The sequence below is a fragment of the Zalophus californianus genome, chromosome 8 (assembly GCF_009762305.2).
Source record: "Zalophus californianus isolate mZalCal1 chromosome 8, mZalCal1.pri.v2, whole genome shotgun sequence".
NCBI lineage: Eukaryota > Metazoa > Chordata > Mammalia > Carnivora > Otariidae > Zalophus > Zalophus californianus.
The window spans coordinates 42,491,810-42,510,683 of NC_045602.1; the positions used below are offsets into that span (position 1 = coordinate 42,491,810).

The 18,874-nt window shown below is 35.3% G+C and overlaps 1 long non-coding RNA gene across 2 annotated transcripts in view; it reads left to right on the top strand.

The window, feature by feature from the left end:
- Window positions 1–18,874, top strand: part of LOC113938616 — a 68,304-nt gene that overhangs the window by 22,815 nt on the left and 26,615 nt on the right. Inside the window, exon 3 of one of the 2 annotated variants that reach the window (XR_003524911.2) lies at window positions 15,187–15,249. The exons of the other annotated variant lie outside the window; for it this stretch is intronic. This is a non-coding gene — a long non-coding RNA (uncharacterized LOC113938616). The remainder of the gene's footprint in view (window positions 1–15,186; window positions 15,250–18,874) is intronic. 2 annotated transcript variants of the gene reach the window in all.

Below are 18,874 nucleotides of genomic sequence, written 5' to 3' on the forward strand. Positions count from 1 at the left end.
AAAGTTATTCTAGAAAGGAAATACAGACTATGATAAACTAATAATATGATTTGTATTTAAATAGAGTATGATGCTAAGTTAAATAAGCCAGTCAGAGAAAGACAAATACCATACGATTGATTTCATTCATATGTAGAATTTAAGAAACAAAACAAAGGAGCAAAGGGGAGAGAGAGAGGCAAACCAAGAAACAGACTCAATTATAGAGACCAATCTGATGGTTACCAGAAGGGAGGTGGGTGGGGGGATGTGTGAAATAGGTGATGGGGATTAAGGAGGGCACTTGTGATGAGCACCGGGTGTTGTAAGGAAGTGTTGAATCACTATATTGTACACCTGAAACTAATGTTATACTGTATGTTAACTAACTGGAATTTAAATAAAACTTAAAAAAAATCCAGATACCATTGCTAAAGTAGAGAGTACAATAGGTAGAAAAATGTGTTAATTAAACTGTTTCAAATAGGATAGGAAAAAATATCTATTTCATATTAGAGCATATTAGACCATAAAAGTGTAAATATATGTATATATATGTGTACATATGTATGTGTGTGTATATATATATATAAAATTTGAAATGCTGCACTTTGTTAACTAATAGTGAAATTATATAATAAAATATATCCTATGCAAGTAGAATGTAAAATCATTCAATCCCTATAAAAGGGAAACTTGGAAAATATGGAAGAAAATTCTTTATGTGTTTAACCTTTGATACAACAACCACAATCTTTTGCACTCTACCATAGTCCAGCAAGCTACATATTATAATATATATAACATAGTATATATTTATTATATATAACATATAATACACATGTTTATATTATACATTATATATGTGAATATATTTATATTATGTTATATATAAATATTTACAAAAATATATAAAAATACATAACACAAATATATAAAATTACATAATATATATTATATATATTTGGTAGAACTTAAACTTTTTATATATGTATATTACATATATGTATATTATATATATAGACACACACACAATATAGAATTTTAAAAATTAACTCTAAAATTTACACATAATTGGAAATAAACCTATGATTGCCAAAGCAGCTTTGGAAAAGAAAAGAGTTGGATGATTAACACTGTCTGATTTCAGGACTTGTTGTAAAGCTATAAAATAATCAAGATAGTATGGCATTGCTAAGATAGACAAATAGATTAATGATTCAAGAGTCCAGAAAACAGGCCCCACAAGTATAACTGACTGATTCCAACATGAGTGTCATAATAATTCAGTAGAAAAAGAGTAGTCTTTTTAATAAAGTGGATATTCATCTGTAATAAAATGAACCTCAGTCCATACCTTGTACCATATATGAAAATTAACTTAAAATGGATCACAGACCTAAATGTAAAACTCAAAACTATAAAAATTACAGAAGAAATCATGAGAAAAAAATCTTTGCGATGTTGGGTTAAGTGAAGTTTTCTTAGATACAATGCCGAAAGCATTATCTTTGAAAATATACAAATACATATTTTCAGATCCATCTTATAGAAAATTTTCCCACCTACAAAGAGAAGTTTCAGGAAAAGTTTCTCACAGGCAAGGTTTTCTATTCTTGGCTTTGTATTCAAAGGTGAACAGAAATGAGATTCTATTGTACACTATTAGTGTATGTCTGTGTGTGGCAGAGGGAGGACATATTTGATGCTGCTGCAATAGGATCTGTTAAGCCAGTCATTTATTGAAACATTTTTATGACTTCTGTTTGCCTCTAGCTACTTAATAAAAAGGCAACGTTAATCTCCTCTTAATCTCCCAGGGTGCTCTGTTATTTGCCAACTTTACAATAAACTATGATTTATCTGATGAGGTTATGAAATTGGTGTGGGGAAGAGAAAACTACATCTGAGACCTAACTTCGATTATCAGTCATTGAAGCTGCTTCCTGTGATTACATACACTTTTATTTAAAAATTTTGCTCTCTCACTCCTCTTCAATAGCCTTAGAATTAAAAATTGAGGCAACTCCTTTCTAGTACAGTCATTGGCATTTCATTCCATTTCAAATTTATTTTCCCTCTACCTCTAAGAAACTAGGTTGGCTCCAAAATTCCCCCGATATGTCTATCTTCTCTACTAGTAGAGCACCAGCCTTGGAATAAGTGGGGCATTGTCTCCCGCTACTGTACTGGATTCTCCACTTTTCCCAAGTATAAGAGACTTCTCACAAAGGTGGTGTTACGGCATTTCAACCCTCCTCAGATGAAAGCCATGAAATCTCACATGCAAAGTCTACAGCTTTTCCCAATAAAAGAAAGAGCACCTTAGAACATTCTAATCTGTCCCTTCCTGTAACTTTTTAAACAACAAAGACAAAACAGATAAAATATATACATAATAATATTATAGTAAGGTACAAATAGAAAAGTTATATTGGTTGCCTATTACAGCTTACAATGTGCTAATTAAATGTGCATTAATCCCTTCTTTCAATCATCCAGTGGATCAGTAAACATCCACTGAGGTTTTTGTTTTTGTTTTGTTTGTTTACCATGTGTCTGGCACTCTGCTAGGGATGAGTAGAATATTAATTAGGCATGAGTCTAGCTTTAAAGAGCTCATGGTTCACGATGTCAAAGTTTTTACTCATACTGCCACTCACCAGAGTATTCTCATGGTCTAACTTGCAAATTGACCCTTCACTCTTTCTGTCTTGATCTCTGATATGGACTCACAGTCTTCTACACATCTTTCCAGATGGTCACAGAGAAGCAATTGAATTTTTAAAGGAAATCTATATCTATTTGCAATTCCACTTTGGTTCCAAATTAGGGCAATCCTTTTTCTCCATAGTATTTTAACCATCCTTCTCTTTCAGATCTACAGAATCAGGGACATCTACATAAAACCTTTTTAAATTTGTTAACAAAGTGAAACAAACTCGTTGGAATATAGTAAGGTGTTCTTTATGCAAGATTAGATGTGACTTCTTAGAAGTAAATGGGTAAAAATAAGGGATGGGATTAATTATCTCTGAAGTATTTTCTACTTTGACAATATCTATTTTTTATTTCTCTTCAATAGAGATGGCATAATATTTATCTTCTTATATTTTATACTCATTATTGGTTTTACATTGGAAAACTTCCCAGAAAATTAAAAAAAAAAGTAGTCTGGCAATTAATTGAAATAGAACAAAAGAGATGCATTTATTTTCCTAATCTAATTACTTATGATTTTTTTAGAGGATAAGCCTGAACCTGTAATGATGATTGTCTTTTTTGTAGAGGGAAGATACAATCTATTTGTAAGAAATACAATATTTAGGAAGTGATGGTAGATAATGATTTACTGAATATCAGGTTCTTGTTTCTAATTTTTTTTATATTTGCTATTTTTCACAACCGGTTTTTTAGATAGTTTACTCAAACTAGGGTAAACCACATTTTTCACCATCTCTGTATAAGGGTCTGACATTCATCGCTAAGGGTCTCTGTTCTCTTCTCCCCTCTCCCCTCCCCTTACAGGAAAAAAAAAAAAAAGCCAAATCCTCAGGAAAAGAGCAAATCAACAATAAATATACCTTTTTATTTCAACCCAAAAATGCTTTGGAGGACATGTTAAGCCAAGAAGGAAAATAAAAAGGAAAGAGAAAATGAAATGGGGGAGGGAGCAGTCCCAAAGAAACTGGGATATCAAATGAGCCTGTCACACAAATGTGACCTTGTATATACACAGCTTGTGTCGGCAGTGGATGTGCAAGCTCTGAAATGTGTTTTGAGGTAGACTCAAATGATTACCTCTGAAATTTTTTAACTAGTTCAGTGACTACCAAATATCAGTGTTTATCAGGCTTATGGTAAATGGCATGAAGGCTTATAAAGCTTATGAATGAGAATCTGTATAAACAGACTGATATAGATAGCACATGTTAGAATTAACAGAAATTTTAAAGCAACTGTGCTTACCATGCATAAAGCACTAATGACAAGCTGGGATTTTTTTTTTAAGATTTTATTTATTTATTTGACAGAGAGAGATAGAGCGAGAGAAGGAACACAAGCAGGGGGAGTGGGAGAGGGAGAAGCAGGCTTCCCGCTGAGCAGGGAGCCCGATGCGGGGCTCGATCCCAGGACCCTGGGACCATGAACTGAGCCGAAGATAGATGCTTAACGACTGAGCCACCCAGGCGTCCCCAAGCTGGGGTTTATTGTTAGGAAAGAGGAAATTATAAAAAGTGAGAAAGCTGATTTGAAAAGAACAAAACAAATCTAGAATTTAACATTCAATAACCAAAATTAAAAACCGTAAAGGTCATATTTGGAAGTGGATTGGGATAGCAAATTTCAGACAGAGTAGAAAGAACTAGTGAACTAGAAGATTATACCAAGTTATTCAGAATGCAGCTTGGGGGGGGTGGTGACTGACAATATAGGAAAGAAAATACAAGGCATGGGGATTATAGAAGAAGGATCCAGTATATGTTTGAAATGAGTTCTGGAAATGAAAATAGAGAAAGAATATAGGGCTAAGACAAATTTGAGGAGACAGCAACTGAGGGCTTGCAAGTATTAATGAATGCTATCGAGCTAGAATTAATACCTAAATGATTCCTTTTGAGAACACTTTTATCCAACCTTCAGCCCACTTTCAGAAATTTGTGCTCTCGCAATTCTCTATGGTTAACACAGGGCTTATTACACTTTTTCATAATACACCTATTGACTTTTCTTCCTTCTGCTTAGATTTTGAATTCAGTGAAGGTAAGACACTGGTTACTATTTTTAAATTTTAAATGTCTGGCTACATTGAGGTCACCAAAGAAGCATTTAGTTAATATTTGCTTTTTGAATTAATTGACTTCCTCTTGGGTCCTGTAGCTCTTAAACTGTGCAGTGGGAGTGCATCCAATTCAATGATTGTATTCTTTTTTTCTCAGCAAATGCATGTTACGTTAGCAGAGGCACAGCCTCTGGCAGTGTTTGCTTTCTCTCTAGGTTCTTTTCTTAATTCACAAATTCATTCACTTCTTTTTATTGGATGCCAAATATGTAATACATTGTTCTAGATATGGAGCAACATTTATGATCAAAGGACCAATTTAATTCCCATGTGTAATTAAAGACTTAATGAAGTGTGGCAGATAAAAATGTAAGTAAGTAAACAAGATGATTTCAGAGAATGATGAGCTCTATGAAGGAAATAAGCAGAGTGAAGTGATATTTGAGGCATGGGTACCCTGAAAGGGAAATCCACATGATAAGTTCAAAATATATGTTATAACAAAAGACAGAGGAGGAACAACTAGTTTTTCTTGTCTTATTTCCATAGAAAATGACTATTAGAAAAAGTCATGAAAGGATACATTTCTGATAAAGGCTATTCTTGTAGGGAATTTTTGTAGGTCAATATGTGTATTTAAATGGATAATACATATGGAAAATTTCAAAATAATTTATCAGTTCATAAAAACCTGTACCAAACATTCAATATATTAATTTCACTATGTTAACATGAGTCTTTAAATATATTTGAGAAGTTTACAGTCTAGCAAAGGAAATAATATTTTTAAAAATGAGAAATTTGTTATCAATATAGAGCGGCCAGAATATAGACCTGGTTGGTACTGAACTGCATGTGAGCTGACTCGTTATGTGCTTTATCCTGTAGTCTTTGTGACTCTACCTCTCTCATATCTTTACTCAGGAATGAAGTCTCTTTCCTTTAGTCTCAGTTTTGGCATACTTCAGAGAAATGAAGTGAAGCCACTCCATTTGCAATTATTATGTTAAGAATAGAAGGTATTATCAAGTCACCTTCCAATTAGATTATTTAGAGCATTAGGTTTCAATTTCTGAAAGGTATAATAGGATTAGAATGACTCCTTCCTTTTAATATTTCCTTCCAGAAGAGAAGACGGCCAAGTCTGAAATACTTCAGGAATTCTAGTTCAATCCTAGACCTTTAGTGCCCTTGCTTTTCCTTGCTTTTCCTTTCTAGTGGTGGGGAGAAAGGAGTCATTCACCTCTAACACATTTCTCCTAGTAGTTGACAGGTCTGACAAATACTTTGATAATACACAAATTGTTCATATGAGGGAGATTTGTACATTTGCATAAATTGTGACTTTACATTTATCTTTGAATTTTAAACAACTAATGTTCTCCTTGTATCCTATCATAAGGTGAAATGAGGTTGATTCATTTGAATAGAATCTTGGTAAGCATGGAAAGGAAATGAGGTTGCTGTTGACATAACATTGTAGGAAATTACAATGTACTGTTAAAAATATTTTTTCATGTTGGGAAAAAAAATTCACAGTTTTTTTATTATTCTAAATTGCAACAAGAGTAATAGTTAATGGAGGATTGGGGGATTTAGAGGGTCTAGACTCTCAAAAAAATAATTCCTTTCAGAAGTGGGATAAATTGGTACATATACTTAGTCATTATAAAATTTTGAAGAGCTTAAAATTGGACACTTCTTGGAGAAATGGCTGATTCTAGGGCTAAGTAAGAGAATATTCAGGATGAGTCTGAACCTTCTTGTAGTGCTGGAAAGTAATGAAGTACTCAAAAAAACCAAATGATGAAGTACGGCAGAAAGATACAGGGGGAAACAGGAAGATCTCCCAATGACCAAAGGGAAAATTAGAAAAAGAACAAAGAACCCAGGAAAAAAAAAACCCATAATATTGGATTACAGCCCAAAATATAACATAAATATCCACAAGCCATTACTGATATATATAAATACATGATAGGATCAATAAATAAATAGGGACAAGGGACAAATTCCCTGTGCAGAAGAATTTCAAATAATTTATGTCGATACCCTGCAAGTATGGACTGCACATAGTGGCTTCCTTTCAAAGGGAACAGTATGAAAAGTGGGGGGGGAGGCGAGGAAGAATAACTTTGCAGTGGTAAAAACTTACAAACACTACTTCAGCCAGGTGACCAAAGTCAACATCAATAGTGATAAGTTGTATTGATAGCATGTACTCTTCAAATGATCTGATGAAAATGGCATTTTACGCCTATGGCCTTCCTTCCAAAACCTATAAACCCTGTCTAACCATGAGAAAAACATTAGACAAATGCCATGAGAGGAGCAGCCTACAAAACACCTGGCCAATATTCTTTAAAACTGTCAATGTTAACAAAAACAAGGAAGTCTGAGAAAATGTAACAGCCCAGAGAAGCCTAAGGAACATGAACAACTAAATGTAATGCATTATTTTGGAGTTAGATTCTGAAACAGAAAGAAGGCATGTGAAATCTAAGGAAATCTATTACAGTATAAACTGTAGTTAATAATAATGTGTCAATATGGGTTCATTAACTATGACAAATGTACCATAGTGAAGTAAGATGTTAATAATAAGGAGATCTAGGTGTGAGGTACACAGGAACTTTTTGTATAATATTTGTAACTTTTACATAAATCTAAAACTACTCTAAAATTTTTTAAAGTTTATTTTAAAAAATGTGTATATATAGATAGATAGATACACACACCCCCCCCCACACACACACCCACACAAACACATGCGTGTAAACTTGGGCCCCTGGAAATTACCACTGATTTATTCCTAGAGAAAATAATTGCATTTTCTTTCCCACCACAGAAAACATCCCAAAATGTTCAGAATACCCTCAAACTTCTTTAAAATTAGTCTTTTTTAAAGAGTTCAGCTTTTTGTTGAACAGTTACAGAAAAGGTTTAATCAAAAAGACCAAAGCTCATGTCATCATCAGACTCCTCTGATTCTTCTTTCTTTGCTTCCACTAGCTTCTCCTTATTCTGCATTAGCGATAATGTCCCAAATCAGATGACAGATATTTTCCTTAGACAGTATGAAGAATTAAGTTTTATTAGAAAGATATTTAGATGGCAATTGAGAATAAACAGTTACTTTCACTCTTGTACACTTAGTACTCTTCTAAGTAGTAGAGGAGATATTTTAACAGTGCTCCTTAAGCTAAGCTTACATAATATGCATAGAGTGGCGAGACTAATAAAATTAAGGAACATATAAATGTCAGTATAGAACACAAAACCCCAGTGGAGCAGTGAAAATACAGTACAATTCATATGCCTGCTTAAAGATTGGCACACATTACAAGTGTTTAGAGAAACAAGTGACGAGCAGAGTGGGATTCTCATGGGAAATATTATCATAAATCAACTCTAGTAAGATCACTGCACATGTGCCTTTAAATCTGGGTAGATTTTAATCTAATGGAGTAAGGAAAAAAAAAAGCAAAGAAGGAAAAACCATGAAAAACAAAAACCCTTCCTGAAAGGAAGAATGGCATGAGCAAAGGAGGCCACAAGAAGGACTGAACAAAAGGGGGGTGGGGTGGGGAGGTGGTTTGTTCACATGCACAGGTATGGGAGGTAGGTCTTAAATAATGGTGGGTATATTTTGGAAGCTGGAGTGGAGCTAGATTATAGAGGACCTTGAGTGCCACAAATAAAACCTATATACAAGTTGGAAAACCTGAATCACCTTGAAATTAGTCATAATCAATTTCACCCTAAGTTCTTTGTAACCATTTTTAATTCTGTTCTAGTGTGTGACAGCAAACTAGGCACATAAATATACTCTTATGTCATTTCACATCTGTATTTAAATGAAAATAGATCCAACACTGTAGCATGACAAGTATATGCCAGAGCAATGAGGAAACCAATTAACACATGACATTGCTGGGACTAGATTTAAAACCTCTTACTTAAACCCTTGTTTATAAATCTTTTAAGATGATCTTGGTGTTTCCAACACTCGGCACTATTGTTTAACATCAAAAGACAGTGCACTTGATTCTTCCAAATCTGAATGATATATTATTTCTTTAGTATTTCTTGAGTAAATATTGTAGAACTAGAAACAGATTATCAACTGATTCATTCCTATAAAATACATTATATTAACCTAAAAGGATATTTAACCAGCATGTTGGTCCTGATAAATTTCCATCCTAATTGATGTATTTACTGGTATTAATAGCTTAGACTGGCTTTTCAACTGAGAAAGAGAGACAGAGACAGAGACACAGAGAGAAAGAGATCAAGAATAAGATTTGTTGGAGATTAACGTATTGGCCTGTCGTCCTTGCTCTACTTAACCTTAGTTTTCTTCCACCTTGTGGAAATTGTCTGAGTCATTCTCTACTTCCTTTGAAAAGCCTGTCAGAAACATCTGCCTCGATTGACGTTTCATTATTGAAAGAAAAGATGATTAAGATAATCTGTTGAAAAACTTCTCTGAACTCATGCAGTTGTGAGAAAGCTGTATAGGTATATGTATTTATTACATGGTAACCCTCCAATTCACACAGAGGACTAGTACGTGTCCTCTTCTATGTAGAAGAGGCTTTGCTAGTTTCCACTTCCTCCTTGGAAATGTCCTCAGGAACTCACTCACAATCTGGAAGGCTAAACTCTGACAGTGTTACAGAATGTATGGTACAACAAGAGATGTTTGGGAAGGAAGAGGGGAGGTAAGGAAGGAAACAGAAAATCTGAACGTAATTAACAAGTTTGATGCAATGTATAGATATTATATATAGACGCTTAAGTAAATTAACTTACAAGTGTAAAATAATATCAGTTATTATGATTTTTGTTATTGTCACTATTATTATTTCTCATCATTCTGGGGGCTTCCTGGGGTCTCTAATATGGTTGTTGTCAGAGACTGGCCAAGGCTGGAGTCATCTCCTCACTCACTGGTCTGATGGTTGATACTGGCTAAGGAGGCCAAATGGAATATCTGCCTATGGCTTTTTTGGGCATTCTCACAACATGGAGACTGAATTACATGAGCAAGGATCTCAAGAGAACAAGACAGGGGTAGATATAGAATATACCATTCCTATATCACTGTAACAAAATTTTATCCCAGAATTGCTGTTCTGGACCTTAATCTGTAACAGTAACTCTGTTGTAAGACTGACTAAGATCATTTCTATGGGCTAGGCTGGAAGATGTTTGTTTTTGTTCTTCTGAGTGTTTTCAAATAAGAATATTTAGGATAAATTAATGAATTAGCAGCAAAAGGAGGCTACTAAGAAAGTCACTTAGTAGGAAGGATAGGCAGGAAACAAAAGTCTGATTTAAGCCAGGGGCTAAAGAAATGACAGAGTTGAATAAAACTCAGTATTTTTAGACTTTAATACTAGATAGAAGGGGAGATATGGAGGAAGGGAGAAAGGTAGGGAAGGAGACAGACACAGAGACTAACTGTGGTAAGCACATTTCATGAATGGGAATAGTGAATGCAGGTTGTGCTTGTTTGAAGTGAGAAAAGAATGAGGCAAATGCCCTTGAGTTTGAATTACCTGGTTATCAAAGTAAGATTAAAAATGCAGGTTTTAAGTTTAGAAAAGTTGTAGAAGAGGATGGTATCCTCCCTCTGCACTACTCATTTGTGAGCAATTTCCATATTTGGAGATTTGTATGTATGTGAGTGTGTGCGTGAGTGTGTGTGGTGTGTGCAGTGTGTGCGTGAGAGAGAGAGAGAGAGACCTCCCTTCGGGGTAACTCTAATGTAAAATGAGAACAACAAAATAAATTTCTCTATAACCCTATAAAGATATATGTTGATAAACCTACATTTACACATTTGTGGGAAATTATACTTCTTTTTAAAAATGTCCTTTATGCTACATTATATCATGTTTGTTACCGAGCTCTTATGAGGTCACAGAATCTATATTCAGTCTCTAAGATCAACATCTCTTATTTTGCCATCTGTTTAAAAACACTTTCTTCATTTTCTTCTTTTTGGCTGAATAAAATCAGAGGAGACAGATTGTGGCCTATTGAATTCTTAGCAAATAAGTTCATTCCAGAAAAGAAATCTAAACAAGGCAGTTGACCCTATTATATCAACCAGCTATGGGGTTGGAAGCCAGAGTAGAAATGTTGGGTATTTTCTTAAGCTTCTCACTGGAAAACGAGTCAGGTCATCGAAGTCACTCTTACCCATCTCTATGCACAAGGGCAATTCTGTAACTGCTTGTTCAAATGGCAGTGGATTAGCCCCAGTAAGAGGCAGTCTAATTGACTAACACTAACTGCACATCTCGGGAATTTAGTTATGTAAGTGTTCCCTTTGCCTCCTGCTCCCCAGGTGCGGGGCTGAAAATAAAGTCCTGTGTGGAGGAGCATGGAGAGATTTTTCATAAAGCACATGTGGGCTGGTGGGGGAATAATCATCACTCCAGAAGATACCCTACAGAGGGAAATCAGATGAAAAGTTCTTGAAAGACCCAGGAAGAGTCTGCAGAAAGACAGTTGCTTTTCTGTCTGTCCATTACCTGCCTTATCATTTCAAGATTTTAATGATTCATACATATCTTTCAAAGAAACCTTTTGTTTTGGTAAAAAAAAATAATAATAACCTGAGTAAAGAGCATTAGGGAAATTGGAAGAATGCTGCTCTTTTTCATTTCACCAAGATCCACTGGTTAAGCTTTATAAGAAGCACATGGAGATGGGATAAGGGATGCCTTTAGATTGGGTGTCTCATAAAATTAGATTTGGGTGCAGATCAAAAGGTACAGGTCCTGGCTGCCATTTCAAATATTTCCCCCAAAACACATATATGGGGAAACAAATCTTCACTATATTCTTAAGGTGTTGACAGAGTCTAACAGGAAAATAACTAGAAGCAGTGGTATTAAACTGAGTTCCTCTTTTTTTTTTTAAGATTTTATTTATTTATTTGACAAAGAGAGACACAGCAAGAGAGGGAACACAAGCAGGGGGAGTAGAAGAGGGAGAAGCAGGCTTCATGTAGAGCAGGGAGCCCAATGCGGGGCTCGGTCCCAGGACCCTAAGATCATGACCTGAGCTGAAGGCAGATGCTTAACAACTAAGCCACCCAGGCGCCCCTGAGTTCCTCTTTCAAAGGTTACCTGTAGGGGCTCCTGGGTGGCTCAGTTGGTTAAGTGTCTGCCTTCGGCCCAGGTCATGATCCCAGGGTCCTGGGATGGAGTCCCACATCGGGTTCCCTGCTCAGCAGGGAGTCTGCTTGTCCCTCTCCCTCCGCCCTGCTCATGTTCTCTCTCAGTCTCTCCCTTAAATAAATAAATAAATAAATAAATAAATAAATAAATAAATAAATAAATAAAATCTTAAAAAAATGTTATTTTTAAATGTTAGTTTCTTCTACTTTCTTATTTTACCATCCTGTGGGTTGTTATATATTAAATAAGATCACCCCATGATCAGCCAGCCACCTTCCTTTGTTTCTTAGACCTTTGTCTTGCCCCTTGCTCTAAATTATATAATTCATATATCTCTGACCACATTAATCTAGGACTAAAAACTAAGTTGATACTTATATTTAATTTCTATGTCCTTATAGAACTGGGCTTCTTTTCAGAAATTCGTCTCTCTTTGCCCTCTCTGGCCCTAAACAAATACATTTTCACACACAATTCTAAGAAAGTCCTAAAAAACAAACAAACAAAAACAAAGAAATAAACAAACAAAACTATTTTGCTATCACTTTGCTATATCTGCTAAATATGGCCACTGTGAAATTACTACTCTACTATGTATAGCTGACCAATGAAGAAATCTAACTTTTGCTTCAGGGAGAACATAGGTGACCAGAAAATGGCCCATGGACACATAGATGGAATTTTTTTTTTTTTTTTTTTTTTTTTTTTAGAGAGAGAAAGAACGTGAGCATGGAGTCGGGGGGGAGGGAAGAGGGAGAGAGAATCTTAAGCAGGCTCTATGCCCAGTGTAGAGCCTGACTTGGGGCTTGATCTCACGACTCTGAGATCATAACCTGAGCTGAAATCAAGAGTCAGACACCTAACCGACTGAGCCACTCACGTGTCCCTTGACACATGGTTGGATTAAATCCCTGCCCAGCTTCCTATCACAGAGTCAATGAAAGCTGGCATCATTGCACTATCCTGGCAGCCCTCTGATCCCAGGAATGATATCATTCCCGGTAGTGGATCTGATCAGCTCACCAAGTCACCCACCTAGGAAGACCACATAGGCATAAACCCAATGCTCCTTGAGGCATACGGTTTACTACAGACATGGAATAGAGAGTTGTAGAGTAGTCTGAAATGAGGAAACAGAGACTTAACATCACATGGGTCCAGATCTAGGCTCAGATTGCCCTGCCCAAATGGCACCACTGTTCTGTACTGTTCCCAGCCACCTGAGAAGGGTCTAGAAAATTTTGAAAAAGGTGCTCCTGGAGACCAGGATCTACACCTTGTTATGCAGAGGATATCTCTACAAACCAGACAGGTCCAGGTACCAGTGTGGTACTTAGCATATTTCATAAAAGGCACTCCACAGGATGGGGGCCCCTGAGGTGTAAGACCCAGAGCAGGTGTCAGCTTGCTGTTTATGGCCAGTAGGGTGGCCACCATAGTGGAAATGAGATCAAGTTTGTCTTATTTCCTATATATTCTTACTCCTTTGATTTTATCCATTATCCATAAGTTAATAAATATGTACGTGGGCACATATATGCACACAATTATGTAAATATGTATGTATTCAAATATTTATATATAGGTATGAGTAGACATTGACATACACATTATACATGTACATATGCATGTATCATACATGCGCACACCTATAATTATATACTTAATTCACCTACAAGTGTAGAAAGAATTTAAAATAGTTCAATGTTAATTCTTTGATAATTCTTTAGTGAAAGAAGTGTAACATTTAGGCACATTCACCAGTATACATTTGTTATAGGAAAAGAAAGAATATCTTTGTATTGCCAAGCAGTCAATGAATCACATTTCAATTAGCAAGAATTGTTCTCTGTGGTATTGAGATGCTGAATTCAGTACTTAGCGAACCATTTAATTCCTTCATTGGCAATTATCACAGAGGTAGGTGGGTATGCAAAAAATGCAAAATATCCTAATTGTTGTTTTTAGTCCAATAATAATTAGCTACTGTGTTACAGAGATCACAATATAGCATAGTTTATTTTTTGCTCTGGTTGCGTCATTTACAAATGTAATTTCTTTCAATATGAATCTACACTCATCTTTCTCATCTGTTTCTTGTGGGGTACCTATGCCATTCAATTTATGTCATGTTGAAGACAGTCATAAATGGTACACTCTATGTTTTTATTTAAAAATGAAGTTGTATTGACAAAGATAGCATGAGATAAAATACTTATACTCATTTCATATAAGCCTATAAAGTGATAAATATAACCCCTTAGATATTCAGACTTAGTGAAATGGAAAAATGGAAAAGGGCATTACCTTTAAGTCTACCCTTTAAGTATCATCAAATGCTCCACTTAGGAAGTGACATTGGGCCTGAAAACCTTCTATTTCCTCTTCCATAACTGAAATTCAATCATAATCTTTAGACTCCATTTTGAGAATTAAAGACAAAGAAACAACATTGTTCTAGAACAGGCTGTTAAAAATACACAAGTTACTTGCAAAAGCAAACAGAGCTACAGTTAATCCACATTTTCATTAATTTTCTTTTCTTTCTTTCTTTCTTTTTTTTTTTTACTATTTTTACTCTCTATTCTTTCATCTTCTGAATTGACACATTGAAACTTATGAGACTATAAAAACATCACACCATTCATACACAAATTTACTAGGCAACGATTTAATCATGCACTGCATTGAGCTAAAAGCTCTCTCCTCTGTAACCTCTAACTTTGCCTTCTTTTTTGGTTATTTTAAGGAGTCTATCAATGGGTTTTAGAAATACATTGTCAACCATAAATTAATAGAGCACAATAGTGGCTTTTATTGTGTGAAAATAATTCAGTAACTATCAACATATCCATTAACCAATATTACAAAAATATCATATATGTTAGCCTTAAGATTACCAGGCATTCTAGGATATTAAAAAGTCTCATTGCTTTATTATGGGCTATCTCAGGTTCAGTTTCCTAAAACTATATTTACTTATAATTTTGTAAAGGTTCCAATGACTCCTTTATTAACTATAGGGCAAAAAAATACTCAGACTGAGATTAAAGGCCTCTTGCTATCTGTTCTCATTTGTTCTATCTTCATCTGCTCTTGCTCCTCAATATGGATTGTTTTCCCTACCTCTATATTATAATTTTCACTTTCATGATTTTTTCCATACTTTCTCTTGTGTATGTAGCTCTAACCTTTCCTTTACCCTTTTCTATTTTTTTCCCTTAGGGATCTTGTCAAATCTTAAGTTTCAATGGAAGATTTCCTTCTACATTTACTGAATTTGAGGAGGTACTTTGCCTTTCTAATTTGCCCTAGTATCCATTATTTATCTGCTAAGTTTTCTTCAAAAATATGCATATTAATTTTGTAATTAAATTATCTTCTTGGATAATCTAAGGAGACTAGGCCTACAATATATCATATACTATGCCATATTATATCACATATTATATCATATTTTACACAGACATTATTTTCATTTGTCCATAGTGCTTAAAAAAGGCTAAGAATGCAGTAGAACCTAAGTGAATATTTTGTTGACTAATTGCCCATTAGTTGAATTAAACACTTTAACAGTTTCTACATAGAAAACTCATTATTCAACTTTCCTGCCATTTTCAGAATGGAAAACATTGGTAAAGAAAATGGTCAACGGTGTCAAGAAATACCAAGGGTCTGAAATTGTACCATACTTGTAAGTTAGCAAGTTACACGGTTAGTTTCATGAATAGTGGTGGAAAACAAAAGACTTTAATACAGCAAAAACAGAAGGATAAATTTCATGACTGCATTTATTCTCCTTGTCCCAAATCACACAGGAACATACAAAGAATGGCAAGTGGTGCTCGTGGATGCAAAGGTTGTGCTGAGCACAGAGCCAGACTCGGGGCTGGACCCAGGACTCAGATCATGACCTGGGCCAAAATCAAGAGTCAGCTGCTTAACTGACTAGGCCACCCAGGCGCCCCAGAAGGAAACATTTTTTCCTATCTTCTAAGGTGGTTTGCTCTGTAAGCATTCCTAAAAATAGAGTCCTAAAAAAAAAAAAGGTGGTGGGTGGGGGGATGGGTTAGCCTGGTGTTGGGTATTAAAGAGGGCACATTCTGCGTGGAGCACGGGGTGTTATGCACAAACAATGAATCATGGAACACTACATCAAAAACTAATGATGTAATGTATGGTGATTAACATAATAAAAAAAATAAAAATAAATAAAAGTAAAAAAAAAAAAAGGTGGTCATTGTCCCTGGTTGCAAGATGTGCAGAAATATGAGTGTCCTAAAATAGTACTAGCCCAAAAGAGAAAAGGAGCTGGAATTCAATATAGATTGCTGAAGGAAATAACAGTTAAAAACAAAAATCACTCAGGAGGATAGCTTTCACCTTATTGCAAAAGTGAAAGAGTCAGGTTCTACCATCTCATGAGTAGATACCTAACCATCTCTCCCTGCTGCCAGTATCACCACCACCACCTTTTTCCTTTTCTCAAACTCACTGGAATTAGTGATAAAGCAGTCAATTATTTTTTTCTTATAATTCTTTTCCATTATCACCCTTCCATTTACTGAAGTGATAGGGGCTATGCACCTGTATAAGATGAAAAACACTTCTTTCACTCACCCATTACTCTTTAATCTCTCATGTAGCAGCAGCTGGGCTTAGATATACTGTCAGGCCTTAAGCTAGTTCCAGACTTGAGTCATCGAGCACTGTAGTCACCAGTCACATGTGGCTGTGAACACCTGAAATGCATCTATTGAAATGTGCTCTTTGAAATACACACTGAATTTCAAAAACTTACATGGAAAAAAATGTAACACATTCCATTAATAAACTATACATTAATTTTGTATTGAAATTATATCATTTGGCATATATTAGGTAAAATAAAATATGTTCTCAAAATTAACCACATTTCTTTTTCTTTTTCTTTTTCTTTTAGATTTATTTCTTTATTTGAGAGAAAGAGAAAGAGCATGAGTGGGAGGGGCAAAGGGAGAGTGGGGAGAATCTCCATCAGACTCCACGCTGAGCATGGAACTTGAGTCGGGGCTCATAACCTGGAGATCAAGACCCAAGAGGAAACCAAGAGTCAGACACTTAACCGACTGTGCCAGCCAGGTGCCCCTCTTTTTACTTTTTAATGTGGCCACTACAAAATTTAAAAATAAATATGTGGTTCACTTGTGTAACTCATATTTCATTTATAAAGCACTGATCTAAAGCTATTGTATTGAAGATGCCTGGTCTAATATGCTGCCTCTCAGAGAACATGTCTGTTGGCATCCAGGCTTAGTTGGACCACAATTAGTAATGCTCAACTACCTTAGAAAACAATGGGTGATCCATACGTCCATCTCAAATTTATCTCCTTTACCCTCCCATATTTGAAACCAAGACCATCTAAAATTTAACAGTGCTTAGCTTACATTTTTATACATCTTCTGCATACCTCTGTCATGTATCTTCAGTAAAAGGAGGCTGTTATTTGAGATGAGTGTTCACTGGCTCCTCAATGATTATAACACCATAATGCTGATGTTAGAAGCAGTAGAATAGAGAGCACTATAGATCTCTAGCATTTATCTACTTTATAAAGAGTAGATGGCTGAGGCGCCTGGGTGGCTCAGTCGGTTAAGCCACTGCCTTCGGCTCAGGTCATGGTCCTGGAGTCCCGGGATCGAGTCCCGCATCGGGCTCCCTGCTCGGGGGGGAGTCTGCTTCTCCCTCTGACCCTCTTCCCTCTCGTGCTCTCTATCTCTCATTCTCTCTCTCTAATAAATAAATAAAATCTTTGAAAAAAAAAAGAGTAGATGGCTGAGTGGCTCAGTCAGTTAAGCATCTGAGTCTTGATTTCAGGGGCATGAGTCCAAGCCCCAGGTTGGAGCCTACTTAAAAATAAATAAATAAATAAATAAATAAATAAATAAATAAATAAAAGAATGATAAATAAAAACAACAGAGAACCTTGATTTTCACCAAATGGCTTAGTAGATTTTGAATTGCAAGTGAAATACTAGTAGAAATTGTATTCTAAGACAAGCACCTAGTCCGCGAGGGAAGTAATTAGTTATAAACACTCAGAGTTTGTTTTTTCCTTCTGATTCTTCTAAACTGTGCCTTTTTATTTTTGGCAGGTATAATGAGAGCTCAATTAAAGTTTTTGCTTTCTGTATGTGTTTTATTTTTATGTTTTTGAATTATTTGAAATGGAAGAGTATACAGAGGAATTAAAGTATGTCTTATTTAATAATAGGGCAAATAATCCTAATATCTTCAAAGTTCTACTTCTTTTGGTTAAATGAAAATGATTTAAATCACTTTCTTAAATAATAAAATGGAGCTTATTTAATATTTCAGTATTCAGAATTAAACAGTATCATTAAGTTTGTAGTCATTAGAGTTCAGTCTAATTCTGTCAACCATTTCTGAAAATATACTTACCTCCATCGGGTGCCTGGCAGGTTCAGCTGGAAGAGCATGCAACTTTTGATTTCTGGCTTGTGAGTTTGAGCCCCACATTGGGTGTAGAGATTATTGAAAACAAAACAAAACAAAAAGCTTTAAAAATAATTAAAAATAAAAATATATTTACCTCCTAACTTTGCTGTTGCTATATCGTATGCTTAAGTTGTGAGGAAGATATGAAAATACTACCCCTAAAGATGGGGAAATTAAGCTTTTTGAAAGAAGCCCCATTTCTATCAGGTATTATCATTGGGAAACAAGTACTCTCCTGGGGTCTGAGAGCAAGGAACTTGGCTGTTCTGTCTGGGTAGTGTTACTAGTACTTCATTTCATATAACTGCTGTGAATGCATACATTATAGACAATATACCTATATTGGAGGAGCTTATATAATATTATCTATTGCTTATAGTAGCATTGACTCCAAACTGCTGGAATGACAAAT